The following is an 18,059-nucleotide window of genomic DNA, read 5'->3' as shown; positions in this document are numbered from 1 at the left end:
CTAGGAATACAAGCTCTAAATGGGTTAACGTATCCACTTAACAATCACATTTATGTAACTGTGGGCAGGAAACATCAGTTTCTTGCCATGTAAGCTTCTACACAGGCCTGCTCATGACATGGCTTTCCCCAGAGCACGTGATCCGAGATAGAGAGAGACAGACAGAGAGAACACCAAAAATAGAAGCCACAGTTTTGTATAACTTAATCCCCGAAGTGACTTAACATCACATCTGCCATAAGCTGTTGGTCACAAAGTCTAACCATTGTGCAGTATGAGAGGAGACTGCACAAGTGTGTGAATAGCAGGAAGCAGGGATCATTGTTGGGGGCCATTTTTAAGCTGGCTATCACAATATTTATTAAATGTTCACCCTCTTCAGGTAAATTTTAATGTAAATATGATATTTTTCCAAGCATAAGTAATTATCACTCACTGAGTTAGCATTAATACAAATTTGAGGAGTCATCGATTTTGTTAATGATGCATCACACCAGCTTACTTAATAAATCACATTTAGCTATCAGAAAAATTTTGCATAATCTTAGAGTGTTATCTTTCAAAAAATTAAACTTCAGTAAAATATTTTAAATATAGCTCTATGTTTTCCACTATATAATATTTGACTCTTTCTATAGAAAAATTATTTCCTCTAGCTATACTTTATTATAGTCTAAGAATGAATGTTTGATGGCAGGCTTCTCTTTCTGGGAATACAATCAGACAGTTATATAGGGTTAATCCTTCAAAAGTAAAAACCAATTAGGATTTTTTATTAGCATAAACATTTTCATAGATGATGAAAGTAAAATGTGAAACGTCAATATTCTTAATGCCAAGTTTTTGATGAACTACCACAATATATTAAAATAATTGCAAAGGACGATTTTAATCATAATATAAAAATGAAGTTCCTTACTCAGATAATGATAATGAGAATAACTAAAATCAAGTGAGAAGATCAATACTCTTTCCTTATAAAACAAACAAAAAACCCTCACTTATTTCCAAGATGTCATCTAATTTAAGAAAATGCTGGTACTTATTTTTTAAGTTTGACTTTTATTTTAATGTAAAGTTTATTTTGTCTTCAGTATTAACCATTGCATATTTCAAATTTGTTCCTGAGCTCATCCACATTTTTAAAGTAATAGATCAGTTGTGGCCTTTGGTAAAATAATGTAATTGACTCTCCCCTCTCCATCTGATCTCTCTTCTTCCCTTCCCCCATGCTTGTTCTCTTACTTTGTGCTCTAATTTCCACACTTGTCCCATTAAAATATTTTCTGATGCTCATTCACACTGAGACATAAATGACTGAAAAGAATTTAAAAGTGATACACACACATATATTCCCAGGGGATAGTATATTCATTGATATAACACATGTAAACTGCCTATCACAATTCCTGACATAAAGTAGGTGATTAATAATTGCAGATTTTCCTTTTTTGCAGCTTTGCTTTACCTTTCTTGTAAGTCAAGTCTGCCTAATAATATTAACTCATACTTTTAAAGAATGTTAACTCTTGCCAGCCCTCCTGATTAGCATATTTATATATGCATTACCTTATTTAATTATCACAACAACCATACCAACTGGGTCTTATTATCATTATACCCATTTTACAGATGAGGAAACTGAAACTCAGAGCTTGCCACAGCTAGTAACTGGTAAAGCCAGAATCAAGATGAGGTCTTTTAGATTCCTGGATCCATTTTCTAATCCGCTAAGTTTTATCCAGCTATTCACAGGAAACCTGCCCTGCACTTCTCAAGAGCTTTGCTTATTCTTTGGGGTTTATTCCTTCCCCACCTCCTATCAGTGTACACATTCAACACAACGCCACTCAACAGCCAGTGTAACTGCAGGTATAAAACAAAGCAATGTATATTGTACACAAAACTTTTTCAACCCTTTTCTTTTCCATTGCAAGTCACCCAATAGATCAAGTTCACAAATGGCCACACTCCCATTGACACTGTGATTCAGGACCTGTTATTTCACCTCTTTCTTTCTTACATAAGAAAGTGTTCAGAAATACAAGTATGACAGGGTCTGCTAGTTGTCCAATAAAATCAGTTATCCTATTTTTCCAGAGGAATAGGAAGAAGAAGAACAGCTAAACATTACATTTCCAAAACTGTCTTGCAGTTATCTGGGGCCATATGGCTAATTCTGGTCAATAGGATGTGAATTAATGTAATATGTGTAACTTTTGTGTGATCTCAAATAGATTAAACAGCAACATCAACAACCTTAAACTTTCACTTTCCCTTAAAGTTGAACATGAAATGCCTGAGACTCAGTCTTGATCATGCTTATCAGGACAATTATTTTGGGTAAAGGCAGGCAAACTTTTACTGTAAAGGGTCAAACAGTAAGTATTTTAGGTTTTGTGGGCCACATAGGGTCTTTGTTGCAACTACTCCACTCTGCCAATTGTAGCACAAAAGGAACAGTAGATGATACATACACAAATGAGCACAACCAGATGGCTGGCAGGCCAGATTTGACCCACTGGCTATAATTTGCTGATCCCTGCTCTAGGGGATGGTAGAGCAACAAGATGAAAGGAACCTCAAAGTCCCTGAATTTCCACCAGGCAGTCTGGACCACTGGTATCTGGATTTGTTGTTATATGAGAATTTTCTTTTTTCTGTAAGCCACTGAATTGGGGCAGTCCCTTTACTACAGCAGCTTTAAATTTACCCTAATATGGTGAGTGATAAAGAGGGATTGATTACCTAGAGTTTGAATCTGTAATGAAAAAAATTAAGTAAAATTATTCAATGTGCCAGTATTTTATTAGTAGTTAAATAAACCACCCAACAAATAAATACTTGGCACATACTTTCCAAATGGAGTGCCACAAATTACGGAATCAAAATGCTAAAGGGGAAAGCAGCTGCTAGATGTGATCGGCTTTACCACAGTTTCCAGAAATGCAAATTATCAGAAAATTGGGAATCATCTATATTTACATTTTTAAAAGGAATCAAAGCTTTCAGCTCTACTACTGAATTTCAATTATCAAACAATGGGAGGGTAAGAGAAGTATTTAGGGAGACAACAGGACTCTCCACCCTCAACACCTAAATCATATGACAAAAGCAGTGGCCTACCTTGCCTGCAGGTGTAGCTGTCCCTATTGATGAAAAAATGCTAATAGGCCACATCAACACAATTCTACATACTATGAGTATCAGTTACACATGGGAGGGGCACTTGAGTCTATCTAAATTGTAGCTCTTATATTGTGCCTTCCACCCATGTTTGTTATTTATTCAACCAATAAGTTGCATTATAGGGGTCCCAGAAGCAGAAGAGAAAGTGATATAAAACTTACATGAAGAAATAATGGCTGAAAGCTTTCCTAACCTGTGGAAGGAAACAAATATCCAGATCAAAGAAGCATAGAGTCCCAAGCAAGATGAACCCAAAGGCATATCATAATTTAAATGGCAAAGGTTAAAAATAAAAAGAGAATTTTAAAAGCAGCAAGAGAAAAACAAGTCACATACAACGGGACCCCCCATAAGGCTATGAGTTGATTTTTTTTATCAGAAACATTGCAGGTCAGAAGGGAGTGGCAAGATGCTGAAAGGAAAAAATTCACAACCAAGAATACTCTACCTAGCAAGGCTATCATTCAGAATGTAAGTATAAATAAAGTTTTCCAGATAAGCAAAAAATAAGAGTTCATCACCACTGAACAATCCTTACAAAAAATATTAATCGGTCTTTCTTAAGTGAAAAACAAAAGGACATAACTAAAAATAAGAAAATATATGAAAGAAAAAAATCTCACTGGTAAAGGCAAATATATAGTAAAGTCTGTATATCAACCACTTAAATATGTTAAAAGACAAAAGTCATAAAATCAACATTAACTACAATAAGTAGTTAAGAGATACATAAAGTAAAAAGTTGTAAAATGTGATACCCAAAACAGAAATGTGAGTGGGGTAGTAAAATGTAGTGCTTTTAAAATGCATTCAAACTTAAGCAGCTATCAGCTTAAACAGGTGCATACACACACACATATATAGTGATATAGTTGAAGCTCATGGTAATCACAAACCAAAATCCTGCAATAGACACACACACAAAAAAAGAGAAAGAAGGGAATTCCCTGGTGGCCCAGTAGTTAGGACTCCATGCCTTCACTGCTGAGGGCACAGGTTCAATCCCTGGTCAGGGAACTAAGATTCCACAAGTTGAATGGTGCAGCCAAAAAAAAAGAGAGAGAGAGAGGGGGAAAGGAACCCAGAAACACAAGTATAAGGCTAAAGAAATCATCTAACCACAAGGGAAGAGACAAAAAGAATAAACAAACAGAGAAGAACTACAAAAATAACCAGAAAACAATTAACAAAATGGCAATAAATACATACTCATCAATAAACCCTTTAAATGTAAATGGAATAAATGTTCCAATCAAAAGACATAGAGTGGCTGAAAGGATTTAAAAAAATAAGACCCACCTATATGCTGCCTACAAGAGACTCACTTTAGATCTAAAGACTCACACAGACTGAAAATGAAACAATGGAAAAAGATATTATGTGCAAAGGGGAACAAAAAGAATGCGGGGTTAACAATACTCCTGTCAGACAAAACAGACCTTAAACAAAGACTATAACAAAAGACAAAGAAGGGAATTACATAATGATAAAGGGGTCAATCCAACAAGGATATATGGCCTTCTTAAATATTTATGCATCTACATAGGAACACATAAATATATAAAGCAAATATTACCAACATAAAGGGAGAAATTGACAGTAATACAATAATATCAGGGGACTTTAATATCCTACTTACACCAATGGATAAGTCATCCAGACAGAAAATCAATACAGCAAGTCCCCTACATATGAAAGAGTTCCATTCCAAGAGTGCATTCATAAGTCCAACAAAGTTAGCCTAGGCACCCAACTAACACAATCGGCTATATAGTACTGTACTGTAATAGGTTTATAATACTTTTCAGACAAATAATACATTAAAAAAACACAGAAATAAAGAAAACATTTTTAATTTATAGTACAGTACCTTGAAAAGTACAGTAGTACAGTACAATAGCTGGCATACAGGGGCTGGCAACGAGTGAACAGGCGAGAAGAGTTAATGACTGGAGTAGGGAGATGAGGTGGGAGATGGTAGAGCTGAAGGATTGTCAGCAATAGGAGATGAGGGCAAGCTGCAATTTCACTCATGCCTGACGTTGATGGCACAGGTTCTGGTTCCTTGCTGGATTCAATTCTATCTACCCTCTTGAAAAAATGATCCAGTGATGGCTGGGTAGTAGCTCTCTTCTTCTCATCATAAATGACATGGTAGCACTAGACTGCAATCTGAACAGCTGCTGCAACCTTCATGTACTGTTCTACATTCAGGTCCTCTGCCTCAAAAACTAACAGTTCCTCCTCAAATAAAGAAAATCCCCTTGCCATTTCCTGCATTGTGAATCTCTTCAGTTCTTTGGTTATTACTTTTTCTTCCTCTTGTTGCTCCACTCTCTCAATTATTTTCACTTTTGTTTCCATCATTATCGCTTGGTGCTTCTTAGCAGTACCAGCTACATCACTGCTGCTTTTATGTTCGCTTCCAGACATCCTGGGCTTCAAATAAAAATACTGTACTACTGTATCTATACGGTACTGTACAGTAAAGTACACAAAGGCACAACCACTTGTAGAGGATGCACACACGTGACTCTGTATGCCAGACACATGAACTAACTTACATGATTGGACATGTGAATGCACATTCACATCTTTGAAAGTTTGCAACTTGAAGGTTCGTATATAGGGGACTTACTGTAAGGAAACATCAGCCTTAAATGACACATTATATCAGATAGGATTAATAGATATATAAAGAACATTTCATCCCAAAACAGCAGAATATACATTCTTTTCATGTGCTCGTAAAACATTCTCCAGGATAGATCACATGGTAGGCCACAAGATAGTCTTAATAAATTTAAGAAGTTTGAATTGTATCAAGCATTTTTTTCTGACAACAATGGTATAAAACTGGAAGTCAATTACAGGAAGAAAACTGGAAAAAAACACAGACACATGGAGGCTAAACAACATGCTACTAAACAACCAATGAGTCAATGGAGAAATCAAAGAAGAAATCAAAAAAATACCTTGAGACAAATGAAAATGGGAACACATCAATCCAAAATCTATGAGATGCAGCAAAAGCACATCTAAGAGGGACAGTCATAGTGATAGAAGCCTACCTCAAAAACTAAGAAAAATCTCAAATAAACAATCTAACCCTACACCTAAAGGAACTAGAAAAAGGAGAACAAACAAAGCCCAAAGTTAACATAGGGAAGGGAATAATAAAGACCAGAGTGGAAATAAATGAAGTAGAGACTTAAAAAGTCATAGAAAAGATCAATAAAACTAAGAGATGGTTCTTTGAAAAAATAACAAAATTGACAAAACTTTAGGCAGACTCACCAAGACAAAAAAGATAAAGGGCCCAAATGAATAAAATCAGGAATGAAAGAGGAGAAGTTACAACAGATAACACAGAAATACAATCATAAGGGACTACTATGAACAATTATATGCCAACAAATTGGACAACCTAGAAGAAATGCATAAATTCCTAAAGACATTCAGTCTTCCAAGAGTGAATCAGGAGGAAATAGAAAACCTGGACAAACTGATCACCAGTAATGAAATTAAATCTGTAATCAAAAACTCCCAACAAACAAAAGTCTAGGACCAGATGGCTTCACAGGGGAATTCTACCAATCATTCAAAAAAAAGTTAATACCTATCCTCAAACTGTTAGAAAATATCAAAGAGGAAGAAACACATCCAAAATAATTCTATGATGACAGCATTACCCTGATACCCAAATGAGGCAAATACACTACAAAAAAAGAAAATTCAGGCTAATAACCCTGATAAACATTGATGCAAAAACCTTCAACAAAATATTAGCAATCTTAATTCAACTCTACATTAAAAAGATCACAAACAATGATACATGGGATTTGTTCTAGGGATGCAATAATAATTTTATTTTCATTTCCTTAGTTTATTAAAGAAGACAATGAATATTAGATTGTGTATGAATTGCAGCAAGTGGAATTCCAGTTCAGAACACGAGTTGTAACACACAAAAACATCTCTATGTAGACTCTTGCTCCTTTTATGTTAATTCAATAAAAGCTCTAAAGCCTTAGCAGAGAAAGTCAATTAACAACCTCATTTAAGTGAAAAATATTTGCCTTCCACTCTTCTGCTATGAATCTTGTCTCTACCTTATAAGCAAATCAATCAACATGATACACCACATCAACAAAATAAAGGATAAAAATCACATGATCATCTCAATAGATGTAGAAAAAGCATTTGACAAAATCCAACATCCAGTTATTATAAAAACTCTCAACAAAGTGGGTATAGCGGGAACATATCTCAACAAAATAAAGACCATATATGAGAAGCTCACAGCTAACATCATGCTCAGTGGAGAAAAGCTGAAAGCATTTCTCTAAGATCAAAACCAGGGTACCCACTCTCACCATTTTTATTCAACATAATATTGGAGGTCCTAGCCACAGCAACCATACAAGTAAAGTAAATAAAAAGCATACAAACTGGAAGGGAAAAATAAAATTGGCACTATTTGCAGATGACATAATACTATATGTAGAAAACCCTAAAGACTCCTCCAAAAAACTTAGAACTAATGAATTCACTGAAGTTGCAGTATACAAAGTTAATATACAGAGATTTCTTGCATTTCTATACATTATTAATGAGCTGTCAGAAATAAGAATGAAGAAAATCCTGTTCACAATTGCATCAAAAATAATAAATATCTAGGAATAATTTTAGCCATGGAGATAAAAGACCTGTACTCTGAAAACTATAAGAAATTGATTAAAGAAATTGAAGGTGACAAAAATAAATGGAAAGATATACCATGCCCATGAATTAGAATTATTAATATTCTTAAATATACTACCCAAAGCAATCTACATATTCAGTGAATATGTAGAATATGTAGAACCCCTACCAAATACCCATGGCTTTTTTCACAGAATTAGAACAAGTAATCCTAAAAATTGTAAGAATCACAACTGACCCCAAATAGCCAAAGCAATCTTGGGAAAGAAGAAAACAGATGGAAGTATCACACTCCCTGACTTCAGACTATACTACAAAGCTATAGTAATCAAAACAGTATGGTACACCACAGAAAAACAGACACAGCAATCAAGGGAACAGAATACAGAGCCCAGAAATAAACCCATACCTACATGGTCAATTACTCTATGACAAAGGACATGAGAATAAACAATAAGGAAAAACAGTCTCTTAATAAATGGTGTTGGGAAAACTGGACAGCTATGTGTAAAAAAATAAAACTAGACCATTTTCTAATACCATATACAAAAATAAACTCAAAATGGATTAAAGAGTGAAAGATAAGACCTGAAATCACAAAATTCCTAGAAGAGAACATAGGCAGTTACCACTTTGACATCAGTCTTAGCAATATTTTTTTGGATCTGTCTCAGGCAAGGGAAAAAAAAGTAAAAATAAATAAATGGGACTACATTAAACTACAAAGCTTTTGTACAGCAAAGGAAACCATCAACAAAATGTAAAGGCAACCTAATGAATGGGAGAAGATATTTGCAAATGATATGTCTAATAAGGGGTTAATATTCAAAATATATAAAGAACTCATACAACTCTATGTGGGCAGAGGGTCTGAATAGGCATTTTTTCTACAGAGGACATATAGATAGTGAACATGCACATGAAAAAAATGCTCAACACCACTAATCATCAGGAAAGCACAAATTAAAACCACAGTGAGATATCATCTCACACCTGTCAGAATGGTAATTATCAAAAAGACAAGAAACAGCAAGTGTTGGTGAGGATGTGGAGAAAAGGGAACCCATGTACACTGTTGGTAGAAATATAAATTTGTACAGCCACTATGGAAAACTATGTGGAGGCTCCTCAAAAAATTAAAAATACACTACCACATGATCCAGCAACTCTACTTCTTGGTATTTATCCTAAGAAAACAAAAACACTAGTTCAAAAAGATATATGCACCCCAATGTTCATAACAGCATTATTCACAATAGCCAAGATATGGAAGCGACCTAAGTGCCAACCAACAGATGAATGGATAAAGAAGATATGATATATATATATATATATATATATATATATATATATACAATGGAATATTACTCCCTGCCATTTGCAATAACATAGATGGACCTCATGCATAAAAATCCCTGCCATTTGCAATAACACGGATGGACCTATTATGCTAAGTGAAATAATCAGACAGAGAAAGACAAATACTGTATGATTTCACCTGCATGTGGAATCTAAAAAAACAAAACAAAATAACAAACATGACAAAACAGAAACAGACTCATAGACACAGAGAACAAACTAGCGTTTGCCAGAGGAGAGGGGTGTGGGGCATGGATGAAATAGGTGAAGAGGATTAAGAGGTACAAACTTCCAGTTATAAAATAAATAAGTCACAAGGATGTAATGTACAGCATAGGCAATATAGTCAATAATACTGTAATACATTTTATGTTGACAGATGGTAACTAGACTCATAGTGGTGATCATTTTTTAATGTTTAAAAATATCAAATCAACTATGTTGTACACCTGAAACTAATATAATATTGTAAGTCAGCTATACTTCTATTGAAAAAAGAAAGTTAGGTGTGAATCAAAATTTCTAATACCCATATCTTTTGGCCTAGCAATTCTACTTGTGACACTTTCCTACAGATAAACCTATAAATGGTCTAAGGGTATGTGATAAGCAAAATTCTAAGATAACCTCCAAGATTCCCACTCCATGGTGTACATGCCTTCTATAATTCTCTGGAGTGTGGGCAAGACCTGTGAATATAATGGGAATCATTCCTGTGATTATGTTATCAATCAGTTGACTTAGAAGTTACTCCAAAGGAAGATTATACTGATGGTTCTGTCCTGATTAAGTGAGCCCCACCAAGAGATTGAGCCCTTCCCAACATCAGAGAGATTCAAAGTGTGAAAGGGCCAATGGAGGGCACCATGTGGCAAGGACCTGAGTGTGCTAAGAGTGGTCCCTGGCCAACAGCCAGTAAAAAAGCAAGAACCTTAGTCATATAGCCACAAGGAAAGTCATTCAGCCATCAACCTGAAAAGGCTTGGATTCAGATCCTTCCCTAGTCAAACCTCCATGGAAATCACGAAACAATGAATTTGTCTTGCTTTAAGCTGCTAAATTTGTTATAATTTGTTATTCAGGAATAGAAAACTAATACAAGGTATTTGTATAATACAAGAATGTTGATGACAACATTATTTGTAAGAGTGAAAGATAAGAAATAATGTGACATGCAACATAATAATTTGTCAAATAAATCTAGGTATATTTGGACAATGAAATGCCATGATGTCATTAACAGAGTAAGTTCTCTAGGTACTAATATGAAGGTATGTCCTTGATAGTATGTTATATAAAAAAGAGGCATTTGTAGAACAGTACATATACCACAAACCATTTTTTTGTAATAAAAAGGCCCTCTTTAAAAAAAAAATCTACACATATATATTTAAATATGCATGGAAAAAAATCTGGAAGAAAATACATGAATCTTGTTATAGTTGTTACACTTTGAACATGGTACCGGCTCAGTCAGTGGGATAATAATTTTTAACTTTTTATTAACTACACTGATGCAGTGTTTGAATTTTTTTCAAGGAACATATATTATTTTGTGTTAAAATTAATAAAAACTCACAATCTGTGATGGTAGTAGTAAAAGCTATTTTTTCTTTTTCCCAGGTATATTCCTTTATCTTAAGATTTCATTACTTTGAAGAAAAGTTCACTTTAAAAGTATATATTTTTGAACACTTATTTACTGTTTGCAGAGACTTACCATTTTGATTCAAAAGATCTACTTTTTATGTATAATGAGTGTAAAAAGTCTATGCTTGAGACTTCAAATCCAGAACAATTATTTTCAGTTTTAGGGAAATCACTAACTGTAGCCCACATATCATTTGAAGGCAGCAAACCAAATCACAAGGGCAGTTTTTGAAGAGTGGCATAACCTTATCTGCAGCCAGCACTAAAGAGATTGACCTCTAATAGGGGAAGCACCTGTGAGGTTAGTGAAATAAAGGGGATTTGTCTAAATGGGCACAGTAAGTGAGGCCAGTTTGAAAGGGGACAGAAAGTTTTAGGTTATAGACAGTGACCAAGGCCAAAACTAAACCAAACGTTAAAACGGAGCCATAGTCAGGCCAGGGCCACTGCTGGCCCATATAGTGCTTTTGTGCAAATTATTTAAAAGCTCCAATTCCTTCAAGGCAATAGAGCCCCATCCCAGACCCCATTTTTCCCGTCATCCTAGTGCTTTAATGCAGTTAACAATCTGTACCACTAAATAGGCAGTAATGGTGAGTCAGTCTCAGGAAAGCAAAAAAGAACTGGGGTGTGAGAGCTGGTACATGAAATTTAGATCAAATTAGGCTCTAATAGGGTTACCTACTTCTGATGTGACACTGTGCTAAGCCAGCCTGAAGCAAAGTCAGGGACAGACATAAGTCTGATAAAGGCCAAACACACCTGATACCCTATATTAGTCAGGGCTGACACATAAAATTAACCATAATAGACCCTATTAGAATCTGTAAGATAATAATCATAAGGCGATAGTTTTGCTATATTTGTATAGAAATGATTATTAAAATGGATCAAATGAACTTATATTGAAACTAAAAATATACGGATATTTGAAATTTTATAAAAATAAAAATGAATAAAACCTATCCTGACAATAAAAAATTTCAGTTTGATAAGGTTTGATCACATTTTATTTTATAAATAAATAAATGTAAATATATATAAATATAAATATATATTACTGACACTTCTATGTTCTGAAAATAAAATTTTCTATTGCACTAACATTGATGCTGTATGTCTGCTTATCAACGATGAGAAGATGATGAATTAAAGTTTATCCATTAATCAGACATCTGAATGGCACATTCTTCAAGGCATCCAAGTGTTACATTTGTTTTCTCAAATTTGTATAAGGTCCATGTCGCTCTGAATCATTTTTCATCAAACCACATTATTAATCAATCAAGCACTTTCTACATGCCCAGAAGCATGCTAGATATTGTGGGGAATCATAGGAAGTTGAGAAAGAGAATCCTGTTATTGAGGCACTTGAAAACCAGCTGAGGAAACAAGGCTTACACTCATAAACTATATAAAGAATGTGTAAGTATAAAGTGCTAAAGTCTGTGATATCAAAACTAAACAATAAGGTCTTATTTGTGACATATACAATAAATGCAAAAAAAAAAAGAGTAAAGAAGGGAGAATTCATCAGAAGGAGTTTCACCACAGAGGATATAGGACTTGAATTGAGCCTTAAAGAATAGGCTGGGTAAGCTTAAATTTTCTGTACTATAAGCCTTTTTGAAAGCACAAAAATTGCATGAAAAAGTATATTTTATCCTATGTAAACTAAATGTCAATTCAGGACTTCTAGAGAACACTAAATATGTTTCTGGCCCTCAGATGCTTTGCTAGGGAAAAGGGAAGGGGCAATGTCTCAGCTTTTGGCATAGAAACTTGCTTATCCCTTGTTGAGGAAGACAGTCCTAGCTTCCACCTTGCTTGGTCATTCAGACTTTAGATCAGTTCTGTTTCATTGTGATGAATTTTTTAAGTAATTAGAACATTCAAAATCTCCATTTCCTTGTGACCAAGTTCTTTCTGCCATTTCTAAGGTTATGTAACACTTTTATTAAAAGCCTTTGGAATGATTTGAAAATTCAGTATGCATTCTCTTCTATCTGTAATAATAGCTCTTCTTCATTGTTTTCTTAAAGAGGAAAATAAGACACAATTATAAGAGGCTGATCAGGGTATTCCATTCTTCAATTACCTTAGCAATAATTAATTATCCCAATTCTCATACCTGACAACTTTGCAGTAGGAGGCATGCTCCCTAATTACCACAGGGCATTTATGCCTGATTATTAAAGCAGCAGTATAACTAAAGAGATATGCATGTACTGAAGATAGACATCATTTACTGAAATGACTACAAAGGACAATGATAAGTTTCTGACTTCTTATGATGTCCCACTTCTTCAGCCATGGGTTTCCATTTTCAGTTTTCTTTAGTTCTAATTGTAAATGCCATGAAAATATATTAAAAAACTAGTATCTTTCTAGGACTAAATATATACTCATAGGATCAGAGAATATCATTGTTTGAGGACATATTGGAGACTATCCGTCATTTTATTGAAGAAATAGCCAAAGAGGAGATAAGTAGCTATTGAAAGAGTCAGAAATGGAATTAATGTCTCTTGATATGAGTTAATCTAGAGTATTTCTTTTTGGTTTGTTTTTAAAGAGGGTGGTTAAATTGAAAGTGTTGGCAACCTAGAAAGCACCGCCATAGTTCTCCTACACATCATCAATGGTTATAAGCTCTTCAAAACTCTAAAAACCTTGAGGCCAACTTAAGGCTGATCTTCTGCCAGAGCCAAGACACCATGAAACAGTTCTTGGGATAGGTCTACAGCTGAGCCCAGTAGTAGACTCCATAGGAGACACCTACATACCCACCAGTTTCTATAGGTCATTTTAAAATATGCTGTGCTTCCTCCCCGTTGCAACCCCAAACTCAGGCCTGAATTGACACACTGCTGACACTCTAAAACTCTTTTCCTGACTCATGGTTGTTGATTAATTATTGGCATATACCATATACATATTGAAAAAGAAATCTCGGCAAGGAAATTTCTAGTAGCTAAAAGAAGATCAGTATGGGTGATTGGCCCAGAAAAGCATTAAAGTGTTGACCCAAAGGCCATATTGAAAAAGACTCAGTAATGGAAGACCAAAACTCATGCTCTTTTCTCAGGATCCAGCATCAAGAACTGTGCTCTGTATGTAACAGGTGCCCAATAAATATTTTTAGAATGAATAGACTCTAGTGAGCCATGTCTACAGGGATGTTGGATTGGAGTATACACTAGATTTTGGAGTTATAATGACTCGGGAGAGAAAGAGTTTGTAAGGAGTAGGGCATAAAGGTAAAATGGTAAGAGAAGCACCCATTATATTAAATAAATAGAACTGAGGACTTCTCTTGAATGGCAGTTAGAATCAACTAATAAACTAGATTTATGATGCCATGAAAGCATAACAACAATTACTAGTAATTGGTCGAAATAGGTCAAGGTACAAAATCACAGGTTATAGTAATCTGAACTTCAAAGTAAAGCACGATCCCTAAGGATTATATTTTAAAATAATCATAATAGTAACTGTTCTAGATCAGCTAATACTTAGCACACATGAGGTATAATCTTTGTCTTTCACACTTACCCATGGTGTGTGACATTTAATAAGCAATTCAACCAGAGCAGTAAAACCTCATTATGCATTTTCTCCTCCGACTGTCCCAGGGGATCCTTCTGGAATGACCAGAGATTCATGGGATGTGCAGGAAATTTCTCATCATTCATTCCTATGTGGAATAACAACCTGATTCCTGGATATAACTATCCTAAGAGTCAAAAATAAAAGTGGCATCAAAAGTCATGGGGCGGGCTTCCCTGGTGGCGCAGTGGTTGAGAGTCTGCCTGCTAATGCAGGGGACACGGGTTCGCGCCCTGGTCTGGGAGGATCCCACATGCCACGGAGCAACTGGGCCCGTGAGCCACAACTACTGAGCCTGCGCGTCTGGAGCCTGTGCCCCGCAACAAGAGAGGCCACAATAGTGAGCGGCCCGCGCACCGCGATGAAGAGTAGCCCCAGCTTGCCGCAACTACAGGAAGCCCTAGCACAGAAACGAAGACCCAACATAGTAATCAATCAATCAATAAATAAATCTTTAAAAAAAAAAATAGTCATGGGGCCTATGACTTCCTAATATAATATCTCAACATTACAGAGGAAAAAATAAGTCAAAAGTAAATGAAAGCTTTGCAAACTGTGAAATAAGGGACATAGTGCTATTTGTTCTGTGATTGTCACAAAATTTTTCGTTAACATAGAAAATACAAACAAATCATAAGAGAACTATCTCATGGAAAGACCTACTCTTACTATACCTACATTATCTTTTCTCTTCCAACCATTTTCTAGCATGGTCAGGAATTGCCTTAGTTGAAGGAAACTGCATATTTCTCCACAGCAAGGCTTTGGGAAGGTTTTTAGAGGGAAAATAAAGTTCATAATGCAAACTGTGACAAGTCATGAAATCTGCCATTTCCCCTTGGTTGACAAGGTTCATTATCCTACCTCCCAAAACATAGGATTCTGCACTAATATTGGAGGACAAAAGAGGTGGCCAAAGGATCCTAAATCAAGCCTTTTCCAAATCTCCGTGGCCTGACTCTCGTTCATTTCTCAATAAAATGTTATTGAACGCCTAGTATTTGCTAGTCACTGTGATAGATTTTGACAATTACAACAAATATCTGTATGGTACTTTAGAGCTATTAGTAACAAGATCAATAACAAAGGGGCAGCACCTACCCGGGGAAAGCTCTTTCCATGGCTCTATCAGGAAGGGCAAGAGTGCCTGACTGTGCAAACACATTTTAAGTCCTCTTGATTATATCTGCTTATAACCAACTGGCCAAATTAGTCATAACAATTCACCTAGCCAAGCCCAACAACATTGGAGAAAGAAAATATACTCCTCCAGTGGAAGAGAAGTGGTAGAAAGTATTTGCTGAGCAATCATCTGATCTTCTGCATAGGATATTACAGTAGAGTATGACTATGGAGGCTTCTTTAGTTAGGATGGTTGGGGACAAATGCTCCAAGGAGGTAATATTTGAGTTGGATCCCCAATGTTGAAAAGGGGAACTATTTGGAGGAAGAGCATTCCAAACAGAAGAAAAAAAAATTCAAATACTCGGAAAATGAAAAGAGCTCTGTGTGTGTTCAAAAACGAAACAGTCAGCAGAGTAGCTGGAAGGTAGTGAATAGGGGAAAGGGTAGAGAGAGATTAGTCAGAGAAGTAGACAAATCATGTAAATCTTGTAAGGTCTCTATAAGGGGTTTGGATTTTATTATATGTGATTTTAGGAGCCATTGGAGATTTGTTTGCTTTTTAATGAAAAATTCCAAACATATACACAATAGAGAGAATCATATGATAAACTCCATATAACCATGACTCAAATTTTTTTTAACATCTTTATTGGAGTATAATTGCTTTACAATGGTGTGTTAGTTTCTGCTTCATAACAAAGTGAATCAGCTATACATATACATATATCCCCATATCTCTTCCCTCTTACGTCTCCCTCCCTCCCACCCTCCCTATCCCACCCGGCTAGGTGGCCATGACTCAAATTTAATTATCAAAATTTTGCCATATTTGCTTCATATGTTCTATTTCTTTTTCTTTGCTTAAGTACTTAAAGCAAATTCCAAACTTCATGTTATTTCACCAGTATATACATAATTTAGTATACATCTCTGAAAATAATGAGTATTTTAAAATTGAAGTACAGTTTATTTACAATATTATATTAGTTTCAGGTGTACAACATAGTGATTCAATAGTTTTATAGATTATATACCATTTAAAGTTATTATAAAATATTGGCTACATTTCTTGTGCTGTACAATATATCCTTGTAGCTTATTTATTTTATACATAGTAGTTTGTACCACTTAATCCTCTACCCTTATCTTGCCACTGCCTCCCTCCCCTCTCCTCACTGGTAACCACTAGTTTGTTCTCTATATCTGTGAGTCTGTTTCTATTTTGTTATATTTATTCATTTTATTTTTTAGATTCCACATATGTGATAACATACAGTATTTGTTTCTCTGTCTGACTTATTTCACTAAGCACAATACCCTCCAGGTCCATCCATGTTGTTTAAAATGGGAAAATTTCATTCTTTTTTACGGCTGAGTAATATTCCATTGTGTGTGTGTGTGTGTGTGTGTGTGTGTGTGTGTGTGTGTACCACATCTTCTTTACCCGTTCATCTATTGATGGACACTTAGGTTGCTTCCATAGTTTCCATATTACTTAGGATACCTTGCATATCTGCATAATATTCCATTGTGTGTGTGTGTGTGTGTATGTATGTATATGTATATATCTTCCTTATCCATTCATCTGTTGATGGACACTTAGGTTGCTTCCATATCTCGGCTATTATAAATAATGCTGCTGTGAACTTTGGGGTGCATGAATCTTTTTGAATTAGTGTTTTCCTTTTCTTCAGATATATACCCAGGAGTGGAATTGCTGGATCATATGGTAGTTCTATTTTTAGTTTTTTGAGGAACCTCCATACTATTTTTCATAGTGGCTTTACCAATTTACATTCCCACCAACAGTGTAGGAGGGTTCCCTTTTCTCCACACCCTCTCCAGCATATGTTATTTGTAGACATTTTGATCATAGCCATTCTGACAAGTATGAGGTGATATCTCATTGTGGTTTTGATTGGCATTTATCTGTTGATTAGTGATTTTGAGCACCTTTTCATATGCCTGTTGGTCATCTGTATGTCTTCGTTGGAAAAATGTTTATTCATGTCTTCTGCTCATTTTTTAATTGGACTGTTTGTTTTTTGATATTGAGTTGTATGAACTCTTTATATATTTTGGATATTAATCCCTTATCAGTCATATTATTTGCAAATATTTTCTCCCATTCAGTAGGTTGTCTTTTCATTTTATCAATGGTTTTCTTTGTTATACAAAAGCTTTTAAGTTTAAGTAGGTCCCATTTGTTTATTTTTGCTTTTTTTAAAATTTTTATTTTATATTGTAGTAGAGTTGATTTACAATGTTGTGTTAGTTTCAGGTGTACAGCAAAGGGATTCAGTTATACATATACATGTAATCTATTCTTTTTAAAATTATTTTCCCATTTAGGTTATTACAGAATATCTAGCAGAGTTCCCTGTGCTATACAGTAGTTCCTTGCTTGTTATCTATTTTAAATA

This window comes from Balaenoptera musculus, chromosome X (genome assembly GCF_009873245.2).
Source record: "Balaenoptera musculus isolate JJ_BM4_2016_0621 chromosome X, mBalMus1.pri.v3, whole genome shotgun sequence".
NCBI lineage: Eukaryota > Metazoa > Chordata > Mammalia > Artiodactyla > Balaenopteridae > Balaenoptera > Balaenoptera musculus.
This window is presented reverse-complemented; position numbering follows the sequence as displayed.